At 41.7% G+C, this 21,638-nt stretch overlaps 1 protein-coding gene across 5 annotated transcripts in view; it reads left to right on the forward strand.

The window, feature by feature from the left end:
• The window catches only part of grina (glutamate ionotropic receptor NMDA type subunit associated protein 1), a 50,564-nt gene that overhangs the window by 19,539 nt on the left and 9,387 nt on the right, over positions 1-21,638 (forward strand). Inside the window, exon 1 of one of the 5 annotated variants that reach the window (XM_062979822.1) lies at positions 18,220-18,349. The exons of the other annotated variants lie outside the window; for them this stretch is intronic. The gene's annotated coding sequence lies outside the window, so the exon portion shown is untranslated. Of the gene's footprint in view, positions 1-18,219; positions 18,350-21,638 lie in introns of those variants that run through there. 5 annotated transcript variants of the gene reach the window in all.

Consider the following 21,638-nt stretch of genomic DNA (forward strand, 5'->3'; position numbering starts at 1 on the left):
ATTATTATTGTATGACACAGCAAACAAGATAGATATGCTGGATATATCACAAAACCACAAGTCAAACACTTCCCAAGTGTCTAGGACTGTGTGATGTATTATTATTATTATTATTATTATTATTATTATTATTATTATTATTATTTTATTATGACACAGCAAACAAGATAGACATGCTGGATTTCGTATCACAAAATCACAAGTCGAACACTTCCCAAGTGTCTAGGACTGTGTGATGTATTATTATTATTATTATTATTATTATTATTATTTTATTATGACACAGCAAACAAGACAGACATGCTGGATTTCGTATCACAAAACCACAAGTCAAACACTTCCCAAGTGTCTAGGACTGTGTGATGTATTATTATTATTATTATTATTATTATTATTTTATTATGACACAGCAAACAAGACAGACATGCTGGATTTCGTATCACAAAATCACAAGTCGAACACTTCCCAAGTGTCTAGGACTGTGTGATGTATTATATTATTATTATTATTATTATTATTATTATTATTATTATTGTATGACACAGCAAACAAGATAGATATGCTGGATTTCGTTTCACAAAATCACAAGTCGAACACTTCCCAAGTGTCTAGGACTGTGTGATGTATTTTCGGATGATGCGTGCAGATCCCAGTTGGGTGGCCTTTTGCTGGTGGCAGATCGTGATTTTGTCAATGTCTATTGTTTCCAAATGCCGGCTGAGATCTTTTGGCACGGCACCCAGTGTGCCCATCACCACCGGGACCACCTGCACTGGTTTCTGCCAGAGTCTTTGAAGTTCAATCTTGAGGTCCTGATAGCGGCTGAGTTTTTCCTGTTGTTTTTCGTCAATGCGACTGTCACCTGGGATGGCGACATCAATGATCCAAACCTTTTTCTTTTCCACAACTGTGATGTCTGGTGTGTTGTGTTCCAGAACTTTGTCAGTCTGGATTCGGAAGTCCCACAGTATCTTTGCGTGCTCATTCTCTAATACTTTTCCAGGTTTGTGATCCCACCAGTTCTTTACTGCAGGGAGGTGGTACTTGAGGCATAAGTTCCAATGGATCATTTGGGCCACAGAGTTGTGCCTCTGTTTGTAGTCTGTCTGTGCAATTTTCTTACAGCAGCTGAGGATATGATCAATGGTTTCGTCGGTTTCCTTGCACAGTCTGCACTTTGGGTCATCAGCTGATTTTTCAATCTTGGCCTGAATTGCATTTGTCCTGATGTCTTGCTCCTGGGCTGCAAGGATCAGGCCTTCTGTCTCCTTCTTCAGGGTCCCATTTGTGAGCCACAGCCAGGTCTTCTCCTTGTCAGCTTTTCCTTCAATTTTGTCAAGATGATGATGATAATGATTGCCTCCAGAGCAGCAGAAAACGAGCCAGCTCTCTCTCTTGTACGTGGCATCCCTTCGAGTATTTGAAGATGGCTTTCCTCATGGCAAGAGAGTCCCATCCAACACCATTTCTGGCAGAATTTGGGTTGACCACCTTGGCAACCCTATATCCTCGAGGCATCGTCCAGCTTTTCCCTTACCTGGACGCAGGGCCTGGCCAGGCTTGACCAAGGCAGAGGGTGGGGGGACGTCATAAAGGGAGCCCTTTCAGAGCCTTTCAGGGCTAATCGTTATCTGTATCCTTGATTTGGACAAAAGAACAGAAGGCTGGCTGATCCAATCTGCAAATAACCCCAATTAAGGCAAATGAGGCATATTTAAAGAGCATTTAAATGGGTTATTTACTCCCTATATTCTCTGTATGAATTCAGAAATATCTCTATATATAAAAGAGTGATGGAATCACGGCAGCGGACAAAACAACAAAACTAAACACCCCACAACCTTGAAAATTGACAACACAACCCATCATCCATGCCTCTAGGTTGATACAACAAAAAGAAAAGAAAAATAAAGTCCTAATCAGAGGGAGATGAATAATTGTTTTTATCCAATTGCTGCTAGTTAGAAAGCTAAGCTCCACCCACTTAGTCTCCTAGCAACCCACTCAGCCCAGGGGACAGGCAGAGTTAGACCTCACTTAGACCTCTTCCACTTCCACAATATAGACTAAATACCCCACTATTAGCCCCACCTTCTGCCAACCCTGAAGTTCAAAAATATGCAAATGAGAGTAGATGAATAGGTACTGCTCTGGCGGGAAGGTAACAGCGCTCCATGCAGTCATGCCACATGACCTTGGAGGAGTCTACGGACAACGCCGGCTCTTTGCCTTAGAAATGGACATGACCACCAACCCCCACAGTCAGACACGACTGAACTTAATATCAGGGAAAAACCTTTACCCTTGACCTTAACTACCACCAATTCCTCAATACTTTATTTCCCATACCACCAGACTTCGCCACAGCAATGCGTGGCCGGGCACAGCTAGTAAATATATATATTGTTGCCCTGTTTGATCTTTTGAACTGAAGTAAAGATACTGTTACTTGTTACACAAGTCTGAGTGACGCTTTATTATACTGCAGGGCTTATCTTGACTCAGAACCTGTGGTAAAGCTTCTATTTATTTATTTCTATAAATAAGATGGGGAAAAAAACTGCCTTTCCCTCTGTTTGTGTTGTCTGTCCTTGTTAATTGTATAATCGGCATTGAGTGTTTGCCGTATGTGTGTTCTGTAAGTCGTGCCGAGTGCCCTTCGAGGCGAGAAGGGCGGGGTATAAGTACTGTAAGTAGATGTAAATAAATAATAGGGCAACCCTTTAAATATTTACACCTGGCTCTTCTCATGTCTCCTCTCTGGCTTCTCTTCGGAGGGATTATGCCCGGCCTGTGTTTGTTTGGGCCACGACTCTCCCGCCCCCTCCCAACGTCTGCTACGACCCTGATCCCAGTCACACCTGTGGCTTTATAGCCCCAGAGCTAAGCTCATTAATGCCATGCGCCCAATTAGCCTCGTGGCTCAAGGGGACAGATGGACGCTGTGCTTTGGTCCAAGGCCATGTGCTGGACGGATCAAGGTCTGCTTCCAAGAAGAGCAGCAGCAGCAGAGCTGGACTTCAGTCTCAGTCCGGGGCTGGACAGTGAACCATTCCCAGTTATTATTACAGGAGGACTGTTTTTTTTTTGTTTTTTGTTTTTTTGTTTTTTTGCTTTGGTGTAACTCATGGGGTGAAATACATAATAATAATAATAATAATAATAATAATCATAATCATAATCATCATCATAATAACCATTGATCATATCCTCAGCTGCTGTAAGAAAATTGCACAGACAGACTACAAACAGAGGCACAACTCTGTCGCCCAAATGATCCATTGGAACTTATGCCTCAAGTACCACCTCCCAGCAGCAAAGAACTGGTGGGATCACAAACCTGCAAAAGTCTTGGAAAATGAGCACGCAAAGATACTGTGGGACTTCCGAATCCAGACTGACAAAGTTCAGGAACACAACACACCAGACATCACAGTTGTGGAAAAGAAAAAGGTTTGGATCATTGATGCCGCCATCCCAGGTGACAGTCGCATTGACGAAAAACAACAGGAAAAACTCAGCCAACTGCAAAAGGCCACCCGACTGGGATCTGCGCTCATCATCCGAAAATACATCACACAGTCCTAGACACTTGGGAAGTGTTCGACTTGTGATTTTGTGATATGAAATCCAGCATATCTACCTTGTTTGCTGTGTCATAATAAAATAATAATAATAATAATAATAATAATAATAATAATTCCAGTGAATCATTTGGGCCACATAGTTTTGCCTCTGTTTGTAGTCTGTCTGTGCAATTTTCTTACAGCAGCTGAGGATATGATCAATGGTTTCATCAGTTTCCTTGCACAGTCTGCATTTTGGGTCATCAGCTGATTTTTTGATCTTGGCCTGAATTGCCTTTGTCCTGATGTCTTGCTCCTGGGCTGCAAGGATCAGGCCTTCTGTCTCCTTCCTTCTTCAGGGTCCCATTCGTGAGCCAGAGCCAGGTCTTCTCCTTATCAGCTTTTCCTTCAATTTTGTCAAGGAACTTTCCATGCCATGCTTGGTTGTGCCAGCTGTCAGCTCTAGTTTGTAGTGCGGTTTTCTTGTACTGGTTTTTTGTCTGCTGTGCTTTGAGGAGTTTCTGATTTTTGACTTCAATCAAAGCAGGTTCTTCACTTTGCTTTACATATTCTGCCATATTTATATTCCACTCTATCTCCTTGAGGGGACTCAGAGCAGATTACAACATACACAGAAAGGCAAATATTCATTGCCCTTAATGCAGTGGAATAACAGTGAGATACAAATACACAGGGCAAAGGTAAAGGCTTCTCCTTTCATTTCCGGCTTTCTGGAGGCGGTTGGTGCTCAACTCAAGCCATGGGGAGGTGCTCTTGTTCCATTTCCAAGCCAAGGAGTCCTTTATCCTTGGACACTGTGATGTCTCATGGGCCTTGTAGTCCCGTTCCTAGTACTATTGTGGCAGACGAGGAGGAAAACATGGGATTTCCACCGGTTCAGCCAGAATCGGAGCCCCTGCACCTGGAGGATGTTTGCCCTCAAGAAGTCAGCCAAACAAGCCTTGGGCAGAATTCTCCCCCGTTTTCCCGAAAGGACAATTATAATAGAGATAGAGGAGCGAGGGAGGCGAATCGCCGGAGCCTCAGAATCGCAGCCAAACAACTAGCTGATTAGGTCTGCTTCCCTTGGGAAATTCTAAGGAGTCATGCATCTGGACACAGTTGGGTTTCGCTTCTTGTTCTCCAGGGAAAGTGTTCTGTTGGCGGGAAAACAAGACCCTATATAGGGGTTTTGCCGCAAGAGGAACCTTGCGGAGTCAATTTGTTCAGCTTGAGGAGAGAGATTGTGTGTGGACTTCGTACCCCAGTTCCTTGTTTCCCGGATCGAGTTTCCAGCCTTGCCTTGTTTCACGGATCAAGTTTCCAGCCTTGCCTTGTTTCACGGACTTCTTTGGACTCAGTTCATGTTTCATGTTTGCCTCGTTTCAAGTTTTGATCTAGCCAAGAATCAAGTCTATTTTCCAGCCTTGTTGTCAAGCTACTTTGGACCTTAAGGACCCTGTCATTTCCCCACACTTTGCTCGGCAAGGTGTGTGTTTCGGTCAAGTGGATTATAACTTTGAACTTTAATATCTTATATTGGACAATACATTTCTGGACTATATTTGACCTCATCTGAAAGGTCTGCTTCTGAACTATATTCTTCACTTGTTTTTATTGACTTTATATATTTCTATAATAAAGATATTAGATAGATTCTGGTCTCTGCGCATGGTTATTGGTGCTCTGCAGCCTGGGTCCTGACAGTCACCTCCTGGTTGTGTTGCCCGCATGGCTGCTTGGGCGCCTTTATTACCTTTCCGCCGAAGCAGTACCTAGTGATCTACTCACATTTGCATGTTTTCGAACTGCTAGGTTGGCAGGAGCTGGGGCTAACAGTGGGAGCTCACCCCGACCCGTGGCTTCGAATTGTGAACACAAACCAAACAGATCTAAATTGCAGCAAAGAGGCTCAACTAAATGCATAGAGGGTTACTGAGGCCGGAAAGAAAAGTTTGCATATTTTTAACTGCGAGGGTGCTTTTCCGGCAAAGGTTTGTCCATAACAGGAACTGTGTGGTTGACTTTTTCTGCCTCATTAATGCTTCTCCTGGGGGGAAAAGTCACCAGGACCGAGGACATATTGTTCCTAAGGTTGAGACATGTTTTTGACATATTAATTCTGGGGAAGAGAGCATGACTGTGCATCCAGATGTGGAGCTGGAGTTGAGCTGTGGCATGGTTTGCAAAGGCTGTGTGTGCGTGTTAACTGGAAAATGAAGTGCATGAAGCCAATTGGCTGAGCTTGCAAAGACCTGGGAATTGATTTGATACTGTTTCTGTTCTGCTGCTGCAGAACCAGTTTGGACAAGTTTTTCAGTTCTGACAGAGTACTGCTGGTGTAGAGAGCAGTGTGTACTCAGAGAGGCCTTGCTATTTTTGAGGCCTGTTTGCTGCTGAGAAAAGAAGGAGAAGAACCAGGTTTATATTCTTCTCTGAAGCATATTTTTGGACTGAGAAAGGACTGTTCATGACTCTAGACTTCTGTAAGTGATCAGAGGGACCATTGTAAATGTTGGATTATGGTTGTATGCGTATGAAATGTAAATCAAGTGTTTTCTGCTGTTAGGCAAGAGTGTGTGTTTCAGCAGTGAAACAGTTAACAGCAGGCTAGTTTTGACTGACAGCCTGTTGTGACTGCTATGACCTATCAGGCATGATTTGGAGACCGGGAACTTTCTTCGGACTGAGGAATGTGTTTTCTTATCTCTGTGTGTTGAGCTGGTGCTTGCCGAGGCAAGAGGCTATAGAAGAATGCCAGCTCAGAGCGATGGCTTTTGCTGTGCTTTGTAAATATGTATTATAGATATTGAATAAATGTTTGGACTTCAGACTACAGATGTGTTTGAGTCTGACATTGAACAGAGGAATTGGTGTGGCAGATGATTGCAACCAGTTCATCAGGGTGCTGGATGGATGATCAATGGAGTTTGAAGAAACCCACCCAGTACGCACCCTGACCTCCACGCCGACAGTAAACACTACTGTTTTTGATCCCTTGAAATCACTAAAGTTCCTGTATTTTTTGTTCTGCAAACCTGAGTGGCATGTTATTGTTCTGCAGGTGACTCTGGATTGCGGGCACACATAAGAGCTTCCATTTATCATCATCAATCCATAATAAGCTGGGCAATTAAACAATGTAATCAGATTCGAAAAATTTCCTGTTCCTGGTTTGAAAGTACAGTAGAGTCTCACTTATCCACGCCTCGCTTATCCAAGCTTCTGGATTATCCAAGCCATTTTTGTAGTCAATGTTTTCAATATGTCATGATATTTTGGTGCTAAATTCGTAAATACAGTAATTACAACATAACATTACTGCGTATTGAACTACTTTTTCTGTCAAATTTGTTGTATAACATGAAGTTTTGGTGCATAATTTGTAAAATCATAACCTAATTTGATATTTAATAGGCTTTTCCTTAGTCCCTCCTTATTATCCAAGATATTTGCTTATCCAAGCTTCTGCTGGCCCGTTTAGCTTGGATAAGTGAGACTCTACTGTATTATTTCCTGCCGTCCTTACTTTGGAAGTCGTTGTTCTGCTCCAGAAACTTTGTTTTTGTGCCACGAAGTAGGTTGAATCGGTTGAGATATGCAATGAAACACTTGAGCGAAATGTGCTATAGCTGGATGTTTTTTGCAGTTTAACTTCTTCCATGTTTTAAATGATAGAACTAATTAGGAAATGACATTTATAACCAGGAGCAAAAACCGTGTGACATAGTGTAAGCCACAGGTTCTCCATCTTTCTAACGCCACGACCCCTTAATATGGTTCCTCATGTGGTGGTGACCCCCAGGCCTGTAGCGAGGGGGTGGTTTTAGGGGTTCAAACCCCCCCCCCCCGAAATTTTCAGGTTATAAAAAAAACCTGGTTTACTCATGAATTTTAACTGGTTAACCAAATCCCCATGCTAAGTCTATGAGACGCAAAACATTAAGATTCCCTCCAGGCACTATTTCAAGCAGATATTGACAGATTTGTAGCGGGGAGAGGTGTGTGCTAGGGGTTCAACCCCCCCTGAAATTTTCAAAACCCCTCCCGAATTTTTTTTCTGGCTATGGCCCTGGTGACCCCCAACTGCAACATTGTTTTCGTTGCTTCTTCATCACTGTCATTTTGCTCCTGTTACGAATCGTAATGTCAATACTACATATGCAGAATGTATTTCCAATCAGTGCACCAAATTTGGCACAACTACCCGATACACCCAAATTTGAATACTGGTGGGGTTGGAGGGGTTGATTGTCTCGTTGGGGAGTTGAAGTTGCTGAGATGTATAGTTCACCTACAACCAGAGAGCATTCTGAACTCCACCAAGGATGGAGTTGAACCAAACTTGGCACACAGAACTCCCACAACCAACAGGAAATACTGGAAAGGTTTGGTGGGCATTTGGCCTTTGAGTTTGGGAGTTGTCGTTCACCTACATCCAGACTCCAAACAATGATGGATCTGGACCAAATTTGGCATCAGTACCCAAAATGCCCAAATGGGAACACTGACGGAGTTTGGGGAAAATAGACTTTGACATTTGGGAGTTGCAGTTGGTGGGATTTATAGTTCACCTACAACCAAAGAGCATTCTGAACTCCACCAAGCATGGAACTGAACCAAACTTGGCACACAGAACTCCCATGATGGACTGTTGGAAGGGCTTTTTGGGCATTGACCCTGAGTTTGGAAGTTGTAGTTCATCTACATCCAGAGAACACTGCGGACTCAAACAATGATGGATCTGGACCAAACTTGGCACGAATACTCACTATGCCCAAATGTGAACACAGGTGGGGTTGGGGGTTAATGATTTTGCCATTTGGGCATCGTAGTTGCTGGGATTTATAGTTCACCTACAATCAAAGAGCATTCTGAACTCCACCAATGATGGAGTTGAACCAAACCTGGCACACAGAACTCCCATGACCAACAGGAAATACTGGAAAGGTTTGGTGGGCACTGACCTTGAGTTTGGGAGTTGTAGTTCACCTACATCCAGAGAGCACTGTGGACTCAAACAATGATGGATCTGGACCAAACTTGGCACGAATGCTCAATATGATCAACTTTGAATACTAGTGGAGTTTGGTAATTGATGGTAATTAGTTCTCCCTGCATCCAGTCACAGCAGGAGGAGGGCCCCTCTGACCCCCCCCCCCGACCCCCCCAAGGGTCCTGACCCCCAGGTTGAGAAACACTGGTGCAAGCAAAGAAGGCAATGTGGCAGCCTGGGAAAAGGCCATCGGTGGAAGTCTTTTAATATGTTTGTGTGTTTTGATTATTCTGTGACCTGCCTCGAGCCATGAGGAGAGACGGGTAAGAAATAAAATTATTACAATTATTACTATCTACAGACCCACAAAGAAAATCCAACAAATGCTACGGTCAGCGAAAGACAAGAGGGATCCTCTCTCCTCTGCAGGAGTCTACCGGATACCATGCAGCTGTGGACAAGTCTACACAGGGACCACCAAACGCAGCATTTCCCAAACAAGAGTCAAAGAACATGAAAGACACTGTAGACTCACTCAACCAGAGAAGTCAGTCAGAGCAGAGCATTTGATGAACCAGCCTGGACACAGGATATTATTTGAGAACACAGAAATGCTGGACCATTCCAACAACTATCATGTCAGACTACACAGGGAAGCCACTGAAATCCACAAGCATGTGGACAACTTCAACAGAAAGGAGGAAACCATGAACATGAACAAAATCTGGCTACCAGTATTACAAAACTCCAAAAACAAAACAGTAGATGGGAACCAACACTCTGAGGGCAGAGGAGCCCCAAGGACGGCTAATGACTGAACAAAGGATGCCCCCCAGGCAAGAGACAAAACCTTTCCAATGCTAATTAGGGTGATTAACTGAAACATTAATGCTGGCTTCCCAGTGACAAAGGACTCTCTTCACACCCTGGACTCTATACAGATATATATTCTTTCCTTTCCTTACTTAGTTTCTCCATACCTCACAACCTCTGAGGATGCCTGCCATAGATGTGGGCGAAACGTCAGGAGAGAATACTTCTGGAACATGGCCACACAGCCCGAAAGACATACAACAACGCTGTTAAAATTATTATTTACTATTAAGACTTGGGCTATGTATGTCCCTTTAGAGAAGGAAACCATGATAGCTATTCAAGTTTGGAGCCGAGAGGCTGAGCATGAGAACATGGATGGGATGCACTGCAGTGAGACACACACACAACAACAACAACAACAACTACTACAGTGATGGCCAACCTGTGACACTCGTGTCAGCACTGACATGCCTAGCCATTTTTGGTGTCGCATGCAGATTGATTGGATGGCTAATGTCCTTTGTGGCCAAATTTGGTGTGATTTGGTCCAGTGGTTTTGTTGCTTACTCCATGGGAATTATGCACATTACATACATACATACATACATACATACATACATACATACATATATATATATATATCATTCTATTATTATTCTATTTTTATTGTAGTATATTATTATATTATTACTATTATATTATTCATTATTCATGACTACATTGAAACTACAATAGAGAGAAGTCAGCGTGGAAATTGTACATGGAAATAATGGTAGTAAATAGTTTTTGATTTATTAAATACAGTTATATATTACAATTATATATTTTTGTTATTTAAACTATATATATTGTGAAATTATGGGTTTTTTTTCTCAAAGTGACACACCACCTAAGTCATGCTAGGTTTTTTGGTGAATTTTGACACACCAAGTGCAAAAGGTTGCCCATCATTGTACTACTACATGGTTAGTTGGGGCTGATTCAGACATTGCACCAGAACTAGTTTCTTAGATATGGTTATCATGGTAGATGGCATGTGTTGTTCTGTATCCCAAAAACTATTGTTGATGGGGGAAACTTGTTCCATTCTTGGAATCTTTCGTTGTCAAATAGACCAAGAAACAGGGCTCACATTGGAGGCACCACAATGTGTATTGGTCAGTGTCATTATAATGTAACAGCAGCAGCAGCTATTGTGGTTCTTGGTATTATGGTTTCACCATGTGCCGGGTTTTACCAATTGGAATTTTCGGGCCATCATTGACCCAGATGCTAATTCATTTGTACTGGTCTCCTTGTGATCCTGTCCTTGACAATATTTCCAGGCCTTTTGGGATTGCTCCCAGCATACCTCTCGCCCTGAACATCTGAGGTATGAGTGTGCATTTATTTATTATGCTCATGCTTGTTGACTTAGGCTGACCCCGTGGATTTAGCAAGATCTTCTTGAGCAAGGGAGTCCAGAGAAAAGAGATAAGATTAGTCTGCATGATTCATTTTTGAGGAACCCATGTTGACGTCTAAGTTCTCGCAGATGGTCTGTTTAATCATCTGCTCCAGAATTTTTCCTGGAACGGATGTCAGGCCGACTGGATGGCCATTGCTTTGGTTGTCTTTCTGCCCCGTTCTTTATTCTGCTGGATCTTCTTCTGTTCTTCAGTTGTCAGCAGTTCTGAAATTATTTCTGCTTGTTCCTTGGATAGAATTTGTCTGGATTTAGAGGCTTGAATTCATTTGGATTAGCCAGGTATTCCTGCACTGTGTCTTTACCTCTTCTGTGTTGCCTTTCCACTCATAAAATCATGACGTTGGAAGAGATCACATAGGTTATCTAGTCCAACCCTCTTGCGGGCTGTGGCGCAGGCTGGTAAACAGCTGCTGCAATATATCACTCTGACTATGAGGTCATGAGTTCGAGGCCAGCCTGTGAGCACCCGTCAATTAAAAATAAAATATAGCCCCTGCTCGTTGCTGACCTAGCAACCCGAAAGATAGTTGCATCTATCAAGTAGGAAATAAGGTACCACTTATAAAAGTGGGGAGGCAAGTTTAACTAATTTACAACGTTGGAATGAGGAAGTGCCGTCAGAGTGGATGATGAAGCAGCTGCTCCCCCCGGTGGCCAGAATCAAACATCCCCTCAGGAGAAGGTTAAATTGCCTCTGCATCTGTCTGTCTCTGTCTTGGTTCGATGTGTTTATGGGCATTGATTGTTTGCCCTATATGTACATAATGTGATCCGCCCTGAGACCCTTCGGGGTGAGAAAGAAGGGCGGATTGTAAATACTGTAAATAAATAAATAAATAAATAAATTCTGCCTTCATGCAGGGAAGGCACAATCAAAGCCCTCCTGAGGGATGGCCACCCAGCCCCTGTTTAAAAGCCTCCAAGGAAGGAGCTTCCACTGGACTCCGAGGCAGAGAGTTCCACTGCTGAACAGATCTTCTTATAGTCAGGGAGTTCCTCTTAAGGTTCAGGTGGAATCTCCTTTCCTGCGAGGGGTGTAAGTTGTAAACCCAATGGGCGAGGTTCCATCTTTCTCTCTCCTGAGTGACTCATTGCGAATATCTGTCTCCAGGAGCGGTCCAACCGCGAGGCGAATTAGGCACTTGCCTATGGCGCCATCGTCCCGGGGGCGCAGTTGAGGCCCCCGGGAGGATGGCGCCACTCCCCGCCTCCTTCTCCTTTGGGCCTACTGGTGCCCACGCTCGGCCTTCACTCTGCGCGGGCCTGTCTTCAGGGACTTCAGAGATTGTGAAGTCTGTGGGAACTTGGAAGCTAGGTAAGTGGGGTTTAGTAGGGTTTATATATCTGTAGAAGGTCCAGGATGGGAGAAAGAACTCTTCTTTGAAGCAGGTGTGAGTGTTGTAATTAATCACCTTGATTAGCATTTAATGACCCCATGACTTCAAGGCCTGGCTTCTTCTTGCCTGGGAGAATCTTTTTTTGGAAGGTGTTAGCTGTCCCTGATTGTTTCCTGTCTGGATTTTCCCTGTTTTCAGAGTGTTGTTCTTTATTTATTGTCCTGATTTTAGAGATTTTTTTTTTATACCAGTGGCTAAATTCCCTTTCGGTTGCCTTTTAATTATCTGCCTTGATATTCTGGGTTATATGTCTGTGTGGGAGGACCTTCAGGGCTCTTCCACACAGCCATATAACCCAGAATATCAAGGCAGAATAACTCACAATATCTGCTTTGAACTGGGTTATCTAAGTCCACACTGCCCTATATCCCAGTTCAATGTTTGGTGCTAAATTCACAAATATAGTAATTTCTACATTACCATGTATTGAACTGCTTTTTCTGTTGATTTGTTGCAAAACATGATGTTTTGGTGCTTAATTTGTAAAATCTTAATGTAATTTGATGTTTAATAGACTTTTCCTTAATCCCTCCTTATTATCCAACGCTTTTATTTTTCAGTGATTGGTTTTGGTTTTTTTTTTCCAAAATTCTGTTCGCCTACACTTGAAAATTACCTAGGGCCGGCCCTGTCTGTCTCTCCTGTATGTGACTCTCTGGGGATCTGATTGTCTGCAAGGACAACTGGATCTGCGAATCCTGATTGTCCATTTGTATATACTGCAACAGTGAAGATTAAAGCCTCTGGATATTTTGGATGAAAAACTGAACGCATGAGTTTACTAAACAGTGTGTAGATAAGGTCAGATGCTGGCAACTGGACGCTGCTGATAGACGGACTGAAGGATGGTTTTGCTGTGAGAGGACTCTGTTGTATTTCGCTTGCTTATGAGACACTTAATTTGGAACATACTGTATATACTCGAGTATAAGCCCAAATTTTCAGCCCTTTTTTAGGGCTGAAAAAGTCCGCCTTGGCTTATAATCGGGTGAGGGTCCTGGTTGGCTTATATTCAGGTCAGCTTACACTTGACTATATATAGTACACTTATTATTTGTCTCTATTATTATTGGTGTTGTTACATTTGTTATTTTACTCTTCATTATTATTATTACACTTATTATTTTGATCTATTATTATGGTTACTATTACATTCATTTTACTCTAATTTTATTATTAATACAGTAGAGTCTCACTTATCCAACACTCGCTTATCCAACGTTCTGGATTATCCAATGCATTTTTGTTGACAATGTTTTCAATACATCATTATATTTTGGTACTAAATTTGTAAATACAGTAATTACTGCATAGCATTACCATGTATTGAACTACTTTTTCTGTCAAATTTGTTGTATAACATGACGTTTTGGTGCTTAATTTGTAAAGTCATAACCTAATTTGGTGTTTAATAGGCTTCTCCTTAATCTCCTTATTATCCAACATATTCGCTTATCCAACGTTCTGCTGGCCCGTTTAGCTTGGATAAGTGAGACTCTACTGTATTACATTTGTTATTTTACTCTTCATTATTATTATTACATTTATTATTTTGATCTATTATTATTGTTACTATTACATTCACTTTACTATAGTTTTAATTATTATTAATACATTTATTATTTCACTCTGATCTTATTGATATTACATTTATTATTTTACTCTATTATTGCATTTATTATTTTACTCTATTATTGCATTTATTATTTTACTCTATTATTATTAAAAGGATACGTAAGCACATTTACATTGAAGAAGGCGAGAGTAATGATTTAATCACAGTTGGACATCTTAAATTATACAGTAGAGTCTCACTAATCCAAGTCTCGCTTATCCAAGCCTCTGGATTATCCAAGCCATTTTTGTAGTCAATGTTTTCAATATATCGTGATATTTTGGTGCTAAATTCGTAAATACAGTGATTACAACATAACATTACTGCGTATTTAACTACTTATTCTGTCAAATTTGTTGTATAACATGATGTTTTGGTGCTTAATTTGTAAAATCATAACCTAATTTGATGTTTAATAGGCTTTTTCTTAATCCCTCCTTATTATCCAAGATATTCGCTTATCCAAGCTTCTGCCGGCCCGTTTAGCTTGGATAAGTGAGACTCTACTGTAGTGTTATGTAAATATTCAAAAACATTTAACCTACTGTAATTTTATTGGTATCTATTTTTATTTCTGAAATTTACCACTCTCAGCTTATACCTGAGTCAATGTTTTCCAAGTTTTTTTGTGGTAAAATTAGGTGCCTTGGTTTATATTCAGGTCAGCTTACACTCGAGTATATATAGTAATTTGTGCCACCAAAACGAAGTTTCTGGAGTCGAAGGACTAGTTTCTAAGTTTCCAAGACCGCACAATGAAACAGGAAATAACACTTTCAAGCCAGCTTGCGCCTTCCTTGCCGTTGCTTGGCTTTCCTTACGACACAGCCAGCCTTTCCTTTGGACAGAGTGTCCTTTGGTGTCTTGGCCCGCGGCCACGTTGTCTTATTGCGATGATTCCCTTGCCAATGCAGCAGCAGCAGCAACGGACTCGGCGCCAACCGGGCACTTAGAGCGGCCCAAGCACTCTGCCACCGTCATCTGTTTTATTTATTCATAATTAAATTACTACGGAAGGAGGAGGCTGCCGTTTGAGCGCCACTCGATGCAAAGAGAGACCGGCCAAAAAGTGGTCTACCGATTGTTCAAGATGCAGTGGTAGGAATAACACTCTGTAACACAACTTTCATTCCTGGCTTTGTGTATTTATTTATTGACAGTATTTATATCCCGCCCTTCTTTCTCACCCCGAAGGGGACTCAGGGCGGATCACAATGCACACATGCAGGGCCAACATCCACTGCCATTAGACATACGACATACATTGCCCCGGTATGTCTGTCTATATAACATTTTCCAGCCTTATGAGGGTATGCTCGATTCCAGCCACAGGGGGAGCTGCTGCTTCACCGTCCACTTGAGACGCCGAGTCCTTGATGGTAGTACTTCCTCATTCCTTTCTGCACGCTGCTGGAAATTTTTATGGTGTCGTAAATTATTTTAATTAGCCTCCCCTCATAAAACAGTACCTAAATTTGTTGGTTAACTCCTTGACATAGCCTCAGTGCTCACCCCAGTTTAAGGCTCTTCCCATGACGTTGTAGCACCTTAATCTTCCTTCTTGTTTACAAGTTCCACTCAGTGCACTTTGCCCAGCTCATTTTATGTTTTTATTGCTGTGTTTTTCATGTGTTTTATAATGATTGTGATTTTTAATGCCTTTTAAATTTACTTGTGTGTTTCTGTAAAACCGTATACTGTATGCTGGTTTTATATCTGTAAGCCGCCCCAAGTCCCTCTGGGGAGATGGTGGCGGGGTACAAAAATAAAATTATTATTATTATTATTATAAATTTCCTACTCGACAGATGCAACTGTTTTTCGGGCTGCATAGGGCAACAGTAAGCTAGGCTATTAATGGTCAGGCACTCACTCCGACCCAGGCTGGCTTCGAACTCATGACCTCTCGGTCAGTAGTGATGTCTTGCAGCTGGCTTTTAACCAGCTGTGCCACAGCCTGGTCTGGTTAGTGGTTATATCAAACTCTCTCTTTCTCACTCTCTCTATATACAGTAGAGTCTCACTTATCCAACATAAACAGGCCGGCAGAACATTGGACAAGCCAATATGTTGGATAATAAGGAGGGATCAAGGAAAAAGCCTATTAAACATCAAATTAGGTTATGATTTTACAAATTAAGCACCAAAACATCATGTTATACAACAAATCTGGCAGAAAAAGTAGTTCAATGCGCAGTAATGCTATGTGGTAATTACTGTATTTACGAATTTAGCACCAAAATATCATGATATATTGAAAACATTGACTACAAAAATGCGTTGGATAATCCAGAACGTTGGATAAGCGAGTGTTGGATAAGTGAGACTCTACTGTACTTGTGTGTTTCTGTAAAACCGTATACTGTATGCTGGTTTTATATCTGTAAGCCGCCCCGAGTCCCTCTGGGGAGATGGTGGCGGGGTACAAAAATAAAATTATTATTATTATTATAAATTTCCTACTCGACAGATGCAACTGTTTTTCGGGCTGCATAGGGCAACAGCAAGCTAGGCTCTTAATGGTCGAGAGCTCACTCCAACCCAGGCTGGCTTCAAACTCATGACCTCTCGGTCAGTAGTGATGTCTTGCAGCTGGCTTTTAACCAGCTGTGCCACAGCCTGGTCTGGTTAGTGGTTATATCAAACTGCCTCTCTTTCTCACTCTCTCTATATACAGTAGAGTCTCACTTATCCAACATAAACAGGCTGGCAGAACATTGGATAAGCGAATATGTTGGATAATAAGGAGGGATCAAGAAAAAGTCTATTAATCATCAAATTAGGTTATGATTTTACAAATTAAGCACCAAAACATCATGTTATACAACAAATTTGACAGAAAAAGTAGTTCAATGTGCAGTAATGCTATGTAGTAATTACTGTATTTATGAATTTAGCACCAAAATATCACGATGTATTGAAAACATTGACTACAAAAATGCGTTGGATAATACAGAACGTTGGATAAGCGAATGTTGGACAAGTGAGACTCTACTGTACATACATAAACATATTAATATATATGCCTATATATATTATGGTGTGGATGTGCTTCTGTAATTCTATTATTTATTTATTTAGTATTTTATTTACATCATTTATATTCCGCCCTTCTTTCTCACCCCGAGGGGGACTCAGGGCGGATCACATTACACATATTAGGCAAACATTCAATGCCTTTTTAACACAGGACAAAGACAAACAAACATAGCTCCGAGCGGGCCTCAAACTTATGACCTCCTGGTCAGTGACTCATTGCTCTCCCGTCTGCGCCACAGCCCCGGACTAATTCTATATCATTCATATTGTGCATTTTTTCTATTATAGTTCCTTAACATTTGCCCCATACCCAGCCAAATTTTAAGCATTAATTTCAAACTCATAATTGTTTTAGTCTCTGTTTTGTGGATTTCAATATGTAGTTTTTATAGAAATACGTTTTAATACACATCTTCTGTAGAATTACATTTTTAATACGTGTATTTGTGGTATTTTTTTTTACAATGTTTATGTGTTTTCATTATTCTGTAACACACCTCGAGCCACAAGCAGAGGTGGGTTAGAAATAAAATTATTATTATATTATATTTTATATTAGGGCTTCATTTTATGTATGTGTGTGTATATATACACAGTAGAATCTTACTTATCCAATATAAAGGGGCCGACAGAACGTTGGATAAGCGAAAATGTTGGATTAATAAAAAGCCTATTAAATGTCAAATTACATTATGATTTTACCAATTAAGCAGCAAAACATCATGTTTTGCAACAAATCGACAGAAAAAGAAGTTAAATACATGGTAACATTATGTAGTAATTACTGAATTTACGAATTTAGCACCAAAACATCGCAATGCATTGAAAACATTGCCTACAAAAACACTGACTACTAAAAGGCGAAAGTTGGATAAGCAAGACTGTACTTATATCCTATATATATTATATTTTATTTATTGTCTATTTTTAAAATTATTAATATTTTATATTATATATTAGGGTTTTATTATTATATATATTATATATACACACACTATATATATATATATATATATATATATATATATATATATATATATTAGGGTTAGAGGGAGATTCCCACGCTTCGTAAATAGCGTCGTAAATACTAATTGTACGAAAATGATCCGACTTACGACGCTTTCCGATTTTTTTGCACATGCCTAATGTTCCGGAAGGCTGTTAGGTTCCTGAAGTGGTTAGAGCAGGCATGGGCAAACTTTGACCCTCCAGGTGTTTGGACTGCAACTCCCACAATTCCTAACAGCCTACCAGTTCCTGCGGCCACCCGGAATCCCTGGTCGCTGCAGCAACGGAGGCCGGAATAGAACCTGTTTGACCAGCAGTTCGTTGGGAGTCCTTTGATGCGGAGGGACGGAGGCCAATGGGGCCAGGCCTGGGTCACGATCCGCGGCCGGAGAGGGAGCCATCTGCGCCCACCAAGTAACCAGAAGGATACCTAGAGCTGCAGAGGCAAGGGGTGTCATGGGCTGGTAGAGTTGAGGATGCTTTGGAGATTGCACAGGCATGGGCCAACTTGGGCCCTCCCTGCAGGTGTTTCGGACTGCGACTCCCACCATTCCTCACAGCCTCAGGCCCCTTCCTTTTCCCCCTCCGCCGCTTAAGCCCAAGTTGGCCCATGCTTGGTCTAGCAAGAAGGGAGATCCATTTGTCACAATCTCCTTGTAGGTGTTTCCTGGCTGCTTTGTTTACCCCTCTCTTGCCTTTTCCAATTATAGTAGAGTTTTGGTTATCCGACGTGCTGTACTATCCGACGTGTCGCGTTATCCGACGTGCCACACTATCCGACGTGCTGCGCTATCTGACGTGCCATGCTATCTGATGGACGTACCGTACTATCCGATGTGCGGTACTATCTGATGTGCCGTACTATCCGACATGCCGTATTATCCGACTTCCGATTGTCCGATGTGCCGTACTATCCAATGTGCTGTACTATCTGACTTCCGATTATCTGACGTGCTGTACTATCCGACATACTGTACTATCTGACTTCCGATTATCCAACATCTATCCAACTTCCGATTATCCGATGTGCCGCGCTATCCGACGTGCTGTACTATCCAACTTCCGATTATCCGATGTGCCGCGCTATCCGACGTGCTGTACTATCTGACTTCCGATTATCCAACATGCTGTACTATCCGACTTCCAATTATCCGACGTGGTGTACTATCTGACTTCCGAATATCCGACATGCCGTACTATCCGACGTGGTGTACTATCTGACTTCCGATTATCTGACATGTTGTACTATCCGACGCACCACGCTATCCAACGCACCGCATTATCTGACGCGCTGTATTATCCGATGTGCTGGCTACGTGCACCTGGCTTGCCAGGAGGGATAATAGTGCCTCCCTATTATCCAACAGTTTTGTTATCTGACATTCGGCCTGCCCATTTATGTCGGACAACTGTAACTCTACTGTCTTTCTCTGTCTTGTCTCCTGTGGCAGCAAAGGAACCCCACAAATGGGAAGTAAATCATCCTGAGCCGAATATTGACTGAGGCTAATGCACCGTCAAATCTAATGCACACCTCAACTTTCAAAACATTGAGACCGAAATAAGTATCTGCTGCAGAATGTCATGCGCAGTGGCAAAAGGTGCAATCTTTGCAATTTAGTCATTGCAGTTGCTGCAATGACTAAATTCTGTCTTTAAAAACAAAAGTGTTGGAACACCAAAGCATTTAATAAAAGAAAGGAAAACCTTGAGGTGCATCTAGGCTGCAGAATGAATGTGCTTTAATTGCTTTGGTTCAATGCTGTAGAGCAGGGGTCCCCAAACTAAGGCCCGGGGGCCGGATGCGGCCCTCCAAGGTCATTTACCTGGCCCCCGCCCTCAGTTTTATAATATAATATATTGTATATACATATCATGTTGATAATAATATTATAATGTAATGCAATATAACCTAATAATAATACCATATAATAATATGAATTATATATTCTATATTACATATAATATTACTAATAATATTACAGTATAGTGGTATAGTTCAATATAGTAACATATAATGCTAATATTGTGCTATGCTAATAATATATTGTATGTACATATAATTTGTAAACCACTCTGAGTCCCCTTTGGGGTGAGAAGGGTGTGATACAAATGTAGTATATTTTTATATTTTATATTTTATTATATTATATTGCTCTGGGCATGGCCCCATGTTAGCCGCCCCGAGTCCCCGTTGGGGAGATGGTGGCGGGGTATAAATAAAGTTTTATTATTATTATTATTATAGTAAATAAATGCAGTAAATAAATAATAAATAAATTTTAGACTTAGGCTCACCCAAAGTCTGAAATGACTTGAAGGCACAGAACAACAACAACAACTATTAACTTGACTATCTCATTGGCCAGAAGCAGGACCACACTTCCCATTGAAATCCTGATAAATGTATGCTGGTTAAAATTGTTTTTATTTTTAAATATTGTATTGTTCTTTCATTGTTCTTGTTGTTGTTTTTGCACTAGAATTTTATTTTATTTTTTCGTGTCAGGAGCAACCGGAGTTGCTTCTGGAGTGAGAGAATTGGCCGTCTGCAAGGACGTTGCCCAGGGGACGCCTGGATGTTATGATGTTTTTACCGTCCTTGTGGGAGGCTTCTCTCATGTCCCCGCATGGAGCTGGAGCTGATAGAGGGAGCTCATCCACACTCTCCCCAGGTGGGATTCGAACCTGGCAGCTTTCAGGTCAGCAACCCAACCTTCAAGTCACTTAGTCCACTACGCCATCTGGGGGCTCGCACTACAAATAAGACATATGCAGTGTGAATTGGAATTTGTTTGTATTTTTTTTCAAATGATAATCCGGCCCCTCAACAGTCTGAAGGATTGTGGACCGGCCCTCGGCTTAAAAAGTTTGAGGACCCCTGCTGTAGAGTCATTGATAAGGCCTTGAGGCTTCTCTGCCAAAGAGTGCAGACGCATCACCAAACTACAACTTCTCAGCGCCTGCGTGGCTTAGAAGATGTGTTGATGGGCCTAAAACAACAGTTTCAACGTATTAGATTCTAGAATCTTATCATTCGAGTAGAATGCATTCATATTAAGTGGCCAGCGTGTTTTATTTGGCTTGGCTCAATGCAGACGTCTGTAATTCCGTTCTGAAGAGAACGATATTTTTCCCGTCACTGGAGGAGGAACAGATTTAAGTCCCCACCAGAAACCCTTTTGATATTTGAATAATAATAGTAATAATATCCTAGCCCAGGCTTGGGCAAACGGTTACGTCAGCTCCACTGGCGGCCAGTCTGCTACCGAGCAGAATTCAGAGTGCTGGCTTTAGCCTATAAATCCCTAAACTGTTCCAGCCCAGATTATCTGCCTGAACGCATTATTTATTTGTTTAGTTATTTACAGTATTTATATTCCGCCCTCCTTTCTCACCCCGAAGGGGACTCAGGGCGGATCGTAATGCACATAGACATGGCAAACATTCAATGCCATTATTATTATTATTATTATTATTATTATTATTATTTTATTTATTTTTTTCGTGTCAGGAGCAACCGGAGTTGCTTCTAGAGTGAGAGAATTGGCCGTCTGCAAGGACGTTGCCCAGGGGACACCCGGATGTTTTGATGTTTTTACCATCCTTGTGGGAGGCTTCTCTCATGTCCCCGCATGGAGCTGGAGCTGATAGAGGGAGCTCATCCACACTCTCTGTCCTGCTCACTTCAAAGGATCAGTCTGAACGCAGATCAGAGATAGCTGCTCTCAAA

Source organism: Anolis carolinensis, chromosome 4, assembly GCF_035594765.1.
Source record: "Anolis carolinensis isolate JA03-04 chromosome 4, rAnoCar3.1.pri, whole genome shotgun sequence".
Classification (NCBI taxonomy): Eukaryota; Metazoa; Chordata; class Lepidosauria; order Squamata; family Dactyloidae; genus Anolis; species Anolis carolinensis.